This window comes from Eubalaena glacialis, chromosome 7 (assembly GCF_028564815.1).
Source record: "Eubalaena glacialis isolate mEubGla1 chromosome 7, mEubGla1.1.hap2.+ XY, whole genome shotgun sequence".
NCBI lineage: Eukaryota > Metazoa > Chordata > Mammalia > Artiodactyla > Balaenidae > Eubalaena > Eubalaena glacialis.
This window is the reverse complement of record NC_083722.1, coordinates 5,022,295-5,036,265: the sequence shown is the minus strand read 5'-3', so window position 1 is coordinate 5,036,265 and position 13,971 is coordinate 5,022,295. Positions and strand designations below refer to the sequence as shown.

The following is a 13,971-nucleotide window of genomic DNA, read 5'->3' as shown; positions in this document are numbered from 1 at the left end:
CAATAGCATCAAAATGGTTAAGGTTCCCAGGAATATTATTACACATATCTCTGTATGTTATATGTATATGTAGCAATGTATTTTTTATATATTATATATGGTTTTATACAGAAAATTATAAAACTTTCTTGGGACAGTGAAAATGATATAAATAAGCATGAAGAAATCAGTGTTCATGTATAACACTTACATAACATGTACTGACTATGTGCCAGACAGTATTTTAAGCTCCCTCCACATACTATATGCAACACATTTAGTCATTTAATCCTCTCAATTATCCTGTAAGGTAGGTACTATTACGATCCCTGTTTTACAAATAAGGAAACTGAGGTTCACGGAGCTTCTGCAGGGCCACGTGGCCAGTGGAGAGTGGGGTGGGGATCTGAACACAGGAAGTTGGGCGCCATTTTTTTTTTTTAATGGTTTGTTATTTTGGGCACCATTCTTTAAAGACTACACCCCGCCTTTCGATGTGGTGAACACGTCAGGCCTACAAATTCAGTGCAGTCCTAATAATAACTCCAACAGGTTCTGTTAGGGAATTTGTTCTGTTTCTAAAATTTATATAGAAGGGCAAAAAGCCAAGAACACCAAGACATGCTTAATGGAAGCACATGCCCTCCAAGGCATCAGGACTCACTGTGAGGCTGTGATAATTAAGGGATCGACAAAGAGACCAGTGGAATTGAGTAGAGAGCACGGAAAGAGACATAGCACAAATGGCCACGTGGTTGATGACACAGGTGGTAAGTATTCCAGGTTATGTGGACACATAAATAAATAGACAAACGGTGCCTAAATAGACAAAAAATGAAAATAGTCTCCTACCTTAGAACATTCACAAAAATCAGTTTCAGATAAATAAAATACAATAAAATCACATGTGAAAGGCACAACTCTAAAGAATACAGGAGAATAGCTTCATGAACCTGGGAGAGGGAAGAATTTCTTAAACAAGATAGAAGGGGCTTCCCTGGTGGCACAGTGGTCAGGAGTCTGCCTGCCAACACAGGGGACACGGGTTTGAGCCCTGGTCCGGGAGGATCCCACATGCCGCGGAGCAACTAAACCCGTGCGCCACAACTACTGAGCCTGCGCTCTAGAGCCCATGAGCCACAACTACTGAGCCCGTGTGCCACAACTACAGAAGCCCACGCGCCTAGAGCCCGTGCTCCGCAACAAGAGAAGCCACCGCAATGAGAAGCCCGCGCACCGCAACGAAGAGTAGCCCCCGCTCACCGCAACTAGAGAAAGCCCGCGTGTAGCAACGAAGACCCAATGCAGCCAAAAAGAAAGAGAGAAAGGAAGGCAGGCAGGCAGGAAGGAAGGAAGGAAGAAAGAGAGAAAGAAAAGTACTGACCATAAAGGAAAAAATTGATAAATCTAATAATATTAAAATTAAGAGTTTGTGAGCATCCAAAGGCATCGTAAATGGAATAATAAGACAAGTCAAAGTGGAAGACGTTATTTGCAACACGTATAATCAACTAGAGACTCATTCCAAAATATATAAAGGAAGCCTACAAGTTAGTAAGAAAAAGACAATCCATAGAAAAATGGGAAAGCACTTAAGAAAAAAGAGTATCAAAATGGCCAATAAGCCTTATTATTAATCGGGGAAAAGAAAATTGAAACCACAATACGACATCATTTCATATTCATCAGACCGGCAGAAATGACAAAATCTAACGATACCAACTTCTGGTGAAGATGTGCGGCAGTAAGAACTCCCGATCGTTGTTAGAAGGAGCACAACTGAACCAAGCACTTTGGAAAATAGGCTGGAGTTACAGTAAAGTTAAAAATGCAAATCCCCTGCGACCCAACAATCCACCGCTCACGCCACACCACATGCACCCTAGAAAAACTTCTGCACAACTGTACTAGAAGCCATATATATATATATATATATATATATATATATATATATATATAAATGTTCTTGACAGCCTTTGTCGTAGGAGCCAAAAGCTGGAAACAAGTTCAAATGGCCATCAACAGGACAGGAACCCCAAACAATGACAACGACTGAACCACAGGTCCAGGCATCAGCGTGGCTAAGTCTTGTGATTATATCATTGATGAAAACAAACAAGTAAAATGTAATATACACCAAACACTTGCAAAACTAAATGATGTCATTTAAGGATACGTACATAGCTGTAAACTTCCTATGGACGGAAGAGGGAGGTGGTTTTAAAGCGGAGAACATTCTAAGGCCATGTCCTATTGCTGACTCTGGATGGGGGTTACATGCATGTCCACTTGCTAATTAAAACGTATATATATATATTTTTAATACTCTTCTGCATATATGCTATATATCATAATTTCTGATTATCCGCTTAAGAAGGTGTAACACTGCCTATGTCCTGATTAGGAAAGACGCCTGCTTTTTAAAAAGAAAAGCACATCACAAGCAAACTTTCAAATGTAAAAAATTCAAAGACGTATTCCAAAAGATAGTCCATCAAAGACAGAAAGAATGTTCAATTACAAGGAACCCTAAGTAAAAGTAATAACATCTCACCAAAGTCTGATTATACTACCATTTTTATAAAAGTCAAAAGATGAAGGCTGATAATTAACGTGGATGTTGGATTCTATGACACATTGGAGGAATTACCATCAAAATAATTAGAAAAGAGGTAACAAATTCAGAGCAAATACCTGATGATGGTTTAGTCACATTTCAAAGGCAAGCTATAAAATTTAAATATGCAAAACTAATACTTTTAATGATTCTTTTATATTTCTTCATCTTTCGCCTTAAAAAAAAAAATTCAGAGCCTTTACCCAGACCTAAGACTTTCCACTCTGACTGAAACTAAGTACAGAACTCTACAGAAAGTACCAATTATTTCCCTGAATGTCTAAACTCACACTCTAACAGCAAATAGATTTCTGCTCAGCTGAAGTTTTCTGAAAATGGTCTGCATTTGTTTTTACCAGGAGCCCACTTAAATCTTACCCACTTGTTTAGCTGCAAGGATTGAAACAAAATGTTTGCTTGCAAAACAAACACTGGTTTTAAAATTCTCCACTTGGGCTGCTGGGTAAAACACTTGTTTACTGAAACAAATGTTTTATTTGGAAAACGCCTGCCAGTGTGGACACTTTCCAAGAAATACACCAAGATGTGCTAGGATGGTGATGTCACGCCCTTGATAGAAGTTGGCATTTTAGGGTAACTGCACAAAGTTTACTTTCAGAGAATAGAACAACAATGGGAAAACCAATCTGTTTTTTTAAAAAAATCCAAGGCCTAAAATGCTTTTACTGGGTCATTAAATAGGCCAGTTCAATCCCCCCAAAGCTAATCTCTTTATACAATCAAATTAGTTTTATAAATGACATAATACGTATCATCATCATCATCATTATTATTTTAGAGCTAAGCCTCTTCCTTTAGATTCATTCTATGCCTTCTGGCTCCCCTATGTGACATGGCATGAAAAACCATTTCCATCTCTTAATAAGATACGCTAGAACCCTGAAATGCCATTATTAACCACAAAATAGGATTCAGCATAGCCAAGTCTAACTTGAAAACCATCCAAGGAGATTTACTTTCTTAAGTACGGAAAGAAAACATCCCAAAAGATATTCTTGGGACCCTGTGGTTAGTTTCATATGGAGGCTCCAGTAAACACATTACATTTGACCAAATAAGATTCCGCCCCCCCCCCAGAAAGCTTAGGAATTTTCATCAGTATTTTCCTGCTAAGGTTAGGCACTAAGAAATAAAACAGATCATTTTTATAGTCCATAATAATGGACTTTCAAAAAGTACATCCCCCATTTTTAAAAAACACTTTGCATATATCCTAGCATATGTATATTTTAATTTATAAACTGTATACTACTCTTAGGCATTATGAAACATACAAGAATGCACAATGCAAAGGACTTAATAGACATTTCTCTAAAGAAAACATACTACTGACCAATAAGCACATGAAAAGATGCTCAGTATCATTAGTCATTGGGGAAATGGAAATCAAAGCCACAAGATACCACTTCAGATCCAATGGGGTGGCTATAATAAAAAAATGGAAAATAACAAGGGCTGGGAAAGATGTGGAGAAATTGGAACCCTCGTATATTGCTATTGGGAATATAAATTGGTACAGCCACTGGGGAGAACAGTTTGGCAGTTCTTCAAAACGTTAAACATGGAGCTACCACATGACCCAGCAATTCCAGTGTTAGGTAAATATTCAACATATACCCCAAAGAACTGAACACAGGGATTTCCACTGACACTTTTATACCCATGTTCACAGCAGCATTATTCAAAATAGCCAGTGTGGAAACAACCCAAATGTCCATCAACTGATGAACAGATAAACAAAATGTACTATACACAGACAATATAACAGGATAGTATTCAGCCATAAAAAGAAATGAAGTACTAACACATGATATAGCATAGATGAGCTCTGAAAATATTTTGCAAAAAAATAAGCCGGACCCCAAAAGACATACATTGTATGATTCCACTCATAAGAAATATCTAGAACAGGCATACGAGACAAAGTAGATTAGAGAGTCAAGATGGATGTGGGGAGCTGTTGCTTAATGGGTGCAGGTTTCTGTTTGGGGTGATGACAAATTTTGGAAATAGACAGTGGTGATGGTTGCACAACACTGTGAATATAATTAATACCACTGAACTGTACACTTAAAAATGATCATGATAGCAAATCTTATGTTATATCTTTTTTACCACAATTTTAGCAAACTAAAAAAAAAAAGGACAAGCTAAAAATACAATTGAGGTTCTAATATTTTCTTCTCAAATTCCAGTGGGTGACCTGGCATGCTCCAGGGCTGGGTAGAGGCAGAGCTTCCAAAGCCAAAGCAAGAATTAGTGAATTGAATGTGGGATAGAGGGAATATTGGGGAGAAAATATACGAGAAAGCCTACAGCTCAAAAAGAATTGTATTTTTAATTCCAAAGGAAAGAGGACCTCATTCTGTAGCCTTTGCATAGAACTAAATGCAGACCACCTGTGAGTTCTCGCCTTCCCTCACTCCACACACTTGCACGTCCGAGTCACTGCAAAAACACCAGGAAAACCCTCTTCACTTCTCCTGCAAAGCATCCATTCGAATCTAGCTCACTCGGTGTGAGGGCTGAGGTTCTGCCTTACAAAGCAGACTGTGCTTTTTCCATTGTTTTACCGTCTCAGGTAAGACCCAAGTCCAATATAAAATACTCCTTTTTAAAGCTGTTTTCAAAGTCATTTTCATCACTTCCCCCCCCCCTTGGGCTCAAAAGGATCAACTATGGGGAAAAGTGACAGGAAATAATAAAAAGATGAACAGCTCAACATCAAGAAGCAACTCTACTGCCTATGCCTGATGTGTCAAAATACGAGGCTGGCCCAGAACCAAGGTAATCAAAAGGAAAACACACACGAGTTTGAGGCCTCGGCTGACATTTCAGGAGGCTGAAGGCCCTGTTCAACACAGAAATGACAACGTGAAGGGCACGGTGATGGAGCAATATGGTTCTGCGCTAACACACAGCACAGAAATGTCCTACATTCAGCATCACAGGGTTTCACCGTAAGATAGGCACCTGTCGATTGTTGGATTGTTTACTTTAAAAGCTGGACTATTTTTCTAGTAAAATGTAAGAACTCAGCTTTAAAAGAAAACTCAAAATTGAGATATGTTAGACTCCCAGGACCATCTGAACTTTCATTTTCTGTAGATTAATGACGGAGCAACATGAATTAACTGCTGCTTTCCTTTGGCAAATCAGCTGAAGCTCATGGCTTCAAGGACAAACATGCTCTAAAACTGCAATACAAAACTGTTGATTCATATCCTTCAAATCTCTCGAGTGACTGTACCTTATAAAAAATAGCTCCGTGACTCTCAAAGTAATCCTTTAGAAAGAGCTCTCGTCTGAAATCTGTATTTCAATACCATCAGAGTGCAAAGTATTCAAAAAGCTACATAAAGACTGCTTCTAGGACTTCCCTGGTGGCGCAGTGGTTAAGAATCCGCCTGCATTGTCAGGGAACACAGGTTCGATCTCTGGTCCGGGAAGATCCCACATGCCGCGGAGCAACTCAGCCCGTGCGCCACAACTACTGAGCCTGCGCTCTAGAGCCCGCGAGCCACAACTACTGAAGCCCACACGCCTGGAGCCCGTGCTCCGCAACAAGAGAAGCCACCGCAATGAGAAGCCCGCGCACCGCAACAAAGAGTAAACCCCCCTCGCCGCAGCTAGAGAAAAGCCTGCGCGCAGCAACGAAAACCCAATGCAGCCAAAAATAAATAAATATTTAAAAAAAAAAACAAAACTGCTTCTAAACAGAATTCAGTAAATTATACTGGTGTCATGCGTGGGTGCAGGATTGTGAATATGTAGGTATCCATACAAAAGAAACCATCTTCCAAGTTCTTCGTGAAATTCTAATTGCCTTTGCCTGTTATTGCTACCGTAGGAAAACCTTCCACTGGTAATTCAGTCCTACTATGAAATCTTGGCTTTTAAAAGATGAGTCCTCCAAACGCAGAGAAACATATGAGGATTCTTGTTTAAAAGCGTTCCGTTTTAGTTCCAATGCTGGTATTGTTTCAAAACTCTTTTCTCAAGGCCCTCTAGCATGCTATATGAAAAAAAAGTTGCCAAGCTGGTTTTTAACACATCTTCACAGGACTGATAAGCAAAAGTTTACTAAAGCAGTTTGGAATAAGATAAACTCAGAGCCATTCTGTAAGTTTTCTCAAATTCAGCAGCACTTTTTAAATGGAGGGTTGTTAAACAAGCCATAAATTCCCAAAGCTGTGAGAGAGAAATGAAAGCATCTCTCCTTTGGTAAAATACGAACCCACAGCTTCTCTTACCTATTTAACCTTAAAATCGTTCTATTTAACCACGTGATCATTGACATGCTGATAAATTTAGAGGTTCTTGCTCATGTAGAAGTTTTTTGGCTGTTAATACCCATATTTTCATAAATAATAATAAGACACATGTCACTAGGAAAACTAGGACAACAGCAGTAAATATTACCTACCCCTCAGTGTGCATCAAGAGAATGCAAAACGTGTACAAAACTCTATACGTGCCACAGAGTACACAAAACAAACTCTGGAGACCCTAGGAAATTGTGTAAATTAGATTCTGTAAATTCTCATTTGAGCTCTTTCATTTTACACTCAGAGCTTCAAGAAGACTTTAAAATCTGTGTATCAAGATGCTAGCCATAATGGAAAAGAACATGAAAAAAATATATACATATATGTATATCTGAGTCACTTTGCTATACAGAAGAAATTAATACAACATTGTACATCAACTATATTTCAATAAAATTTTTAAAAATTAAAAAAAAAAAAAGATGCTAGCCCAATTTCTGGCTTCTTAAAGAAACTCAAGCACAAAATTGCCTTTTTCCCCCTGTACTCTAACTTCACAAATAGCTGCTGAAAAGGATGTTCTCGGGCAAGCCCATCCCGCAGACCGGCCATCCATCTACCTGCCATCTCTCACCTCTCACATGAGTGCTCTAAGGGTCTGCATTTTAGACCATCCTCTCTCACTCACAGTTTCTTGGGTACCTTGGGTTTCATTTTCTGATATTTTTAGAATACTCCCTTATATTCTAAATGAAGTTCAAGGCCTAGATTCCATTGCATAACAACGTGAATGTACTTAACAGTACTGAACTGCACACTTAAAATTGCTGAAGATGGTCCATTTTATGTGATATGTACTTTACCACAATTTAAAAAAAAAAACAACCCTGATACCATCATTTTCTACTGTTGTTTGGTAGGGGTAAAGTAAAAGGTCAACGAGAAAAAAACCCCACCATTGCCTTCTGCAGGGAGAGGATGCTGCCCCTCCAACCTCCACCATCAATTTTAATCATTAGTGTCTGCCTGCTAGCCCACCAGACATGTAATAATACGGACATGAGAATTTGTCTCTTTATAGCTTATCAACAGGAAAGGAAAAAAAAGAGCAAATGACAACTTGCAGCCGGATAATCAGCATCTGGTTAACTGAAAGTGACAAAATGTTTGCTGCTGCTGCAAAGGACAGACATTTGTTTTTTGTGACAATAAAGCAATGAGATACACAGATAGACAAGTATTCCTTGAAATAGGTGTGAACGGTCATCATCTTTTAGAAATCCAACCCTGTATTTCTGACTATCCATTCTCTCTAAACTGGACTGGTTCTCTCTAAACTCTAGACTGCTGTTTAGAGCTTACAGCTTGCCCTGCCTTACCTCTGACTACTCAGCTCCCTTGAAGAAGATCAGCCAAATAGTCTCCTCCCGAGAATACTGCCAAATACCATGCCCGGGGTCTGCATATCCAAAGGTACAGGAAGGGGTCTGCCCAGGGCCCGGTTTATTGCATCATCTCGACACACTCCGATGGACGGAGTGTGAGTCAGCCCCGAACACAGCGCTTCAACCCCAAACCTCCTTCCTACCTAGCAGGGCAGAGTTCTTCTGACACATCCATCCAGGCTTCCAAACCCGTGCTAAATTTGGAAAGCAGCAGGTCCTCTGGATATAAAAACAACTTCCAGCATTGCCTATCAATGGCTGTCCATCAGATACAAAAGCACAAGAACAGGTTGAAACCAACACGTGAAAAGGAAGAACTCTTGCTCTCCTGGGGAGAGACGGGAGGCTCTGGGGAGGTCTCAGAGAGGGGAGGCTCCGGGGAGGTCTCAGATTGTAGAACAAACTGACGGAGGCACTGGTTCCCCAAGAGGAATCTGTATCAGAGTGGCCTGTAACGCTTATATAACACACAGCCTGCCAGCCCAGGAGATTCTGATTCAGTGCCTATGGGGAGGGACCCCTTAATCTGTTGAGCCGGGTTTGGGAGCTACTGGGTAAAGTACTTGGGTTACCACAATGCTGATTCAGTAGATTGGCTCTAACTAAAGCCTCAGGAATGACTACCTTCTTGTGCTTTACAAAGAAGGAGGAGAATCTTTTTTTTTTTTTTTTTTTTTTTTTGCTGCACGGCTTGAGGGATCTTAGTTCCCCCACCAGGGATTGAACTTGTACCCCCTGTAGTGGAAGCACAGAGTCCTGACCACTGGACCACCAGGGAATTCCCAGGAGAATTTTGAAATGTATACATATGTATATAGGTATATATATAAATTCTAATCATGAATGTACCCTAAAATTTGTCCTTTGCCACCAAGTTCAAATTTAGGACCAATAATCACTTACTTCTATGTAGATGACTCACATCTCTACTTTCAGCCAAGACCCATCCATCTTCCCTAAATCACCTAAACCCAGCTGCCAATCACGGCTTCCAATTCCACTTCTGAAATCAGCCCTTCAATTTACCTTAAACACTGGCTTCCTGCTCCAATTTCTGTTGATAGTAGCACCTGCCAAGGCATCTAGATTTAAATCCTCAGTCATCTTGGATGCTTCAGGTCCACATCCAAACACTATAAAGTACTGTCAATTTTCCGTTTATAACAACTCACGGGACTTCCCTGGTGGCGCAGTGGTTAAGAATGCGCCTGCCAATGCAGGGGACACGGGTTCGAGCCCTGGTCTGGGAAGATCCCACATGCCTCAGAGCAACTAAGCCCGGGCACCACAACTACCGAGCCTGTGCTCTAGAGCCCGTGAGCCACAACTACTGAGCCCGCATGTCACAACTACTGAAGCCCACGCGCCTAGAGCCCGTGCTCCACAACAAGAGAAGCCACTGCCATGAGAAGCCCAGGCACCGCAATAAAGAGTAGACCCCGCTCGCCGCAACTAGAGAAAGCCCGCGCACAGCAACGAAGACCCCATGCAGCCAAAAATAAATAAATAAGATAAATAAATGTTTAAAAGAAAATAAATAACTCTCCAAGCATCGCCTTCCAACCAAGTCCCACTGATACAACCCTTGTCCAGGCCCAGGCATTCAAGGTCCCTAACTGGTCTGTCCCTAAACCTATCATTCAAATGACAAATTTCATACTTGATCCATCTCCAGTAGCAAAGCTGATCCATTCAAATTCCCCAAATGTACCCTGCAACTTCCTGCCTCGTGGCTTATCTTCCTTCTACCACTAGGAATGTCTTTCTTTCTCTAGCTATTAAAATCGTGTACACCCTGTACCGCCTAAGTTCAAGTTCTACCAACTCCCTCGGGAGCACTTCCTGATGGCTGCCACCTCACAGCTACCCTCCCAGGACACGCCCAGCACTGCCACATCTGAGCCTTTGCTAAGTAAGGGTTTGCTTTTACCTTCCCTTTCACCCTCTGCCCTCTGCCCCTCCCTGGAAGTTCCTGAGCACTTAGCAACTGACTTTTCATTGATAGTCAATTGTACACTAGCTGTCTGGCAACATCTCCCTAAAAAAGAGCAAACCCTCATTCTTACACAGAAGCAATACAGGTTCACTGCTAATATTTTAGAGAATAAATAGAAGGAAAAGAATGTTTTTAATCTCTCATTCTACTTCTCAACTCATTTTAACTTTCATCTATGAATCCATCATCTCTTCTTATGCATATAGGCACATATTTTTTCCTGGTGTCTTAATTTAACTCTTAAACTGTTAAACTTCTTATATTTATCATCTAGCTGTAACCACCCCCAACTAAAACATATTAGACTCAGTCTTTTTAGGAACATGAACATGCCTCTCTCCACTGTGTAATCTCCACAGTGCTTAGCACGGTTCTAGACAAAATAGGTGGCTAAAATGTTTAAAGCACATGTTCACTGAAAAAAATATTTTGGGGGTAGCAGTGAGTAAACGGTTACAAATGCATGGTCCAAAATAATCTATGTGAAAACCTGCTACACATAGGCGATTTCTTGAAAAGTGCCCCCCAAATTATGTAACACATGTTTTAAATATACAAGAACACAATATTAAGGACTCTACTGTTAATCCTTTCTTAACAGATATTTATTCCTTAATTTAACTTGCTTTATAAATCTGATTTATAACTAAAATGAAGATCACCCTATACAGAAATGTTTCATGAACGCAGAAGAAATTGAGGCGTGGGGAGAAGGGATGGGAGGAAAAAGGAAGTCTGCCACTTCATTCTCTACTTAAATTTTCAATTCATTTCTATAGCAACAATGCTGGTTTGAACCAAGATTTGAAAGTCTCATTATCTCACACAGAAGGAAATCATGCTCCCTAACAGGGTGACCAAATCTAAGATCATGAACGTCTTCATTTTTTTTCAAGTTTCCAGAAAAGTTCTGCATAACTCTGCCATTTTCATTCAAATGCAAGACTATCCAGCGTATGGAATTGGTCCGTTTCCAGCTTCAGCTGTTGTACAGTTCAGGAAAACACCATAAGCGAAAATAAAGACTTTTGCCAGTTGAACTGAAGATCCTCTATCTAGAAAGTAATAGAAAAAGTCCAGTCTACTACCCCAAAGCAGATCAAGCATTATTATTCTTATTCCCACGTTACTGAGAAAACACAGCAAAGTTAAAAAATAAAATAAAAATAGACTAGGGATGGTGAGATCTCCACAAAAGTTTTCATCACAAAATAACCCCCTCTTTTATATATAAATGTAGACTATGATTCAATTTACCGAAATTCAACGCACCAGTTTTTGCTTCCTATGAATATAGACTCCTTAATGCAAAATGCATCTCAATTTAGTTTTCTTTATCTAGGGTTGCTTTGGAAACAGAAATTGACATGAACTGCTAAGTCAGCTAGCTTTTCGGCTAACTCTTAGGATCTCTCTAGAGGATAACACACCCCTTCTGGCTTCTTGAGTAAAACTCCAGCAGTTTCTTCGGAGCCTGAAGCTTCATGGCTTTCTGGGCCTTGGTTCCGCAGCCCTACCCTGCACTCTGTAACTGAGGTCTCCTGGACAAAACCAGCAGAAGGAAAAATGCGACAACTCTCTGGAAGGGTGCTCAAGAAGGGTTTGGGCTGCAATGTTTCGCAGTCTCATTGTTTACTGTTATTTTTTCCTTGACTCTGCTCCTGTCACCAGCATCCAAACCCAAAGCCCATCGCTTTAAAATCTGGATCCTCCCTCTCCTAATCACATGCTTGGGGTGTGAGGTGCCACTGGGCTCCGGAGGGAAAACTGGACTGCTCTCACTTCTCCTGCTTTGAGGAGGGCTGAGTTTGGGGGGCTCTGCGCTGATTTTCTTCTCCTTTTAATAAAGGCCTTTCCATGTTTGTTTCTCAGGCCTTCCTCAAATACAAAACTGTCACTGCCCCTGTCCCCTGCTTCTTCCGACTCGAAGATACCAACTTCAAAGTGAGCGTTTGTTAAGAACTTCGGTAAACTTATGGCAGCCCGGGCCTGCATTTGGGAGACCCAAACTCTAACGCAAAAACGTTGAATTTATGTTCTCTGAGACGGTAGAAAAACAAACAAACAAACACGAAGCCGGGCAAAATCCCACCTCCTCTCCAGCTTTCCTTTCACGTCTTGGTTCAGTAATAAGAAAAGTTAATCCACTCCCTAGTGCAACTGCAGCCTCCGCACCGCCAGGCTCACCTAGAACATTCACTGCATCCTCGCATCCAAGCCAAGCTCGGTTACTGAGGCAACTAAGTTTTTCTTCCCAAAGGGTCACAGGGAAACACACCCCTCGGGATCCCCTGGTAACCGTCCACCGATAATGCTGGGGAACCACAACGGCAAGACTCGCTTTCCAAGGCTTGCGCGGGCCGCCGCTGCCGGCATGGGGGCGGGGGAGGAGGTGCGTGCGGGTGCGCAGCGTCCAGTTACATTCCTGACCCACTTTCGCATCCCCTCCCTCCCCCTCCTCTTCCTCCTCCTCCCGGGCAGGCCGTGAGGGCACCAGCGCCCCGGAGAGCCACCCGGGAGCTCTCCCTAGGCCGCCGCGGGCGGGGTGCACGCGGCGTCGGGCTCCGCGGGGGACCGGGAGGGAGGGGGAGAAGGGAGGGAGGGAGGGGGAGAAGGGAGGGAGGGAGGGGGAGAAGGGAGGGAGGGAGCCCGCCCGAGGGAACCCGCCCCCCGGGAACCCGCCCCCACCCCCACCCCCACCCCCACCCCCACCCCCACCCCCACCCCCACCCCCACCCCCACCCCGGCTTCCCCTGCGCGGCCCCTCCCCCGTCACATGGGCTCGCGAGCACCTGTTGGCGACCTCAGCCCCTAGCGGAGCCCCTCCCGCCTGCCTGGCGAAAACCCCCGCGGGAGGCGATGGGAACACTGCCCAGTTCTCGCTCTGCAAACCCCGCTTCGCCCGGGGAGGGCGCGGGGGTCGGTGGGCGACCTCTACCCAGCTGCTCAGCTTTGCAAAGTGCGAAAGCGCCCTCGCCGCGCGGCGATCGGCTGGAGGGGCTCCTACCCGCCCACCACCCCCCCCGCTTCCCCCTCCCTCGGACGGAGCGGGGAGGTGGGGTGCGCCCGCCCCCAGCCCGACTCCGCTGGAAACCTGGGCTCCTGGCGGGCGCCGGGCGGGGATGCTGCCGAGTCCGGGCCGGGGCGGCGGGGGCGAGGGCAGGTAGCGGGTGGTGACGGGTGGGGTGTGTGTTTCGAGTCGCCGAGTCCAGGAAGGGGGCGGGAAGCTGCCGTCTCAGCTGCAACTTCTGAGCGTGCAAAGCAACTCAGCAACTTTGCCTGCGCCGCGCCCCTCCCCCGCGCCGCCGGCCGGGCCGGGGGCTGCGCCGCGCCTGGGGCCCCGGCGACGGGCCCGGCGGGGAGCAGATCGGGGTGCAGGCGAGCGGGCCGGGGGCCGGGCCCGGGCTGCAGAAGTGGCCCGGCCGCCGCGGGGGTAAGACTGGGGAGCGCCGCCCGGTCCCGGCGCCGCGCACGCCCCCCGCCGCCCCCACCGGGCCCGTCGCGCCCGCCGCCGGACTGTGCGCCGGGAAGGGGGCGGAGGATGGCGGCGGAGCCATGGAAACTGCCGGGTGGATAAATAAGGAGAGGGCCGCGCGGGGCCGTCCCGGGCTGCCAGCATCTCGGCGGCGGATGCGGCGCCCCGGG

General features: G+C 44.1%; 1 protein-coding gene across 2 annotated transcripts in view; it reads right to left on the bottom strand.

The window, feature by feature from the left end:
- RREB1 (ras responsive element binding protein 1) overlaps positions 1-13,556 on the bottom strand; it is a 169,231-nt gene extending 155,675 nt beyond the window's left edge. For both annotated transcript variants that reach the window (XM_061195692.1, XM_061195689.1), the window contains exon 1: positions 13,421-13,556. The gene's annotated coding sequence lies outside the window, so the exon portion shown is untranslated. The remainder of the gene's footprint in view (positions 1-13,420) is intronic.
- Positions 13,557-13,971: the final 415 nt, after the last annotated feature.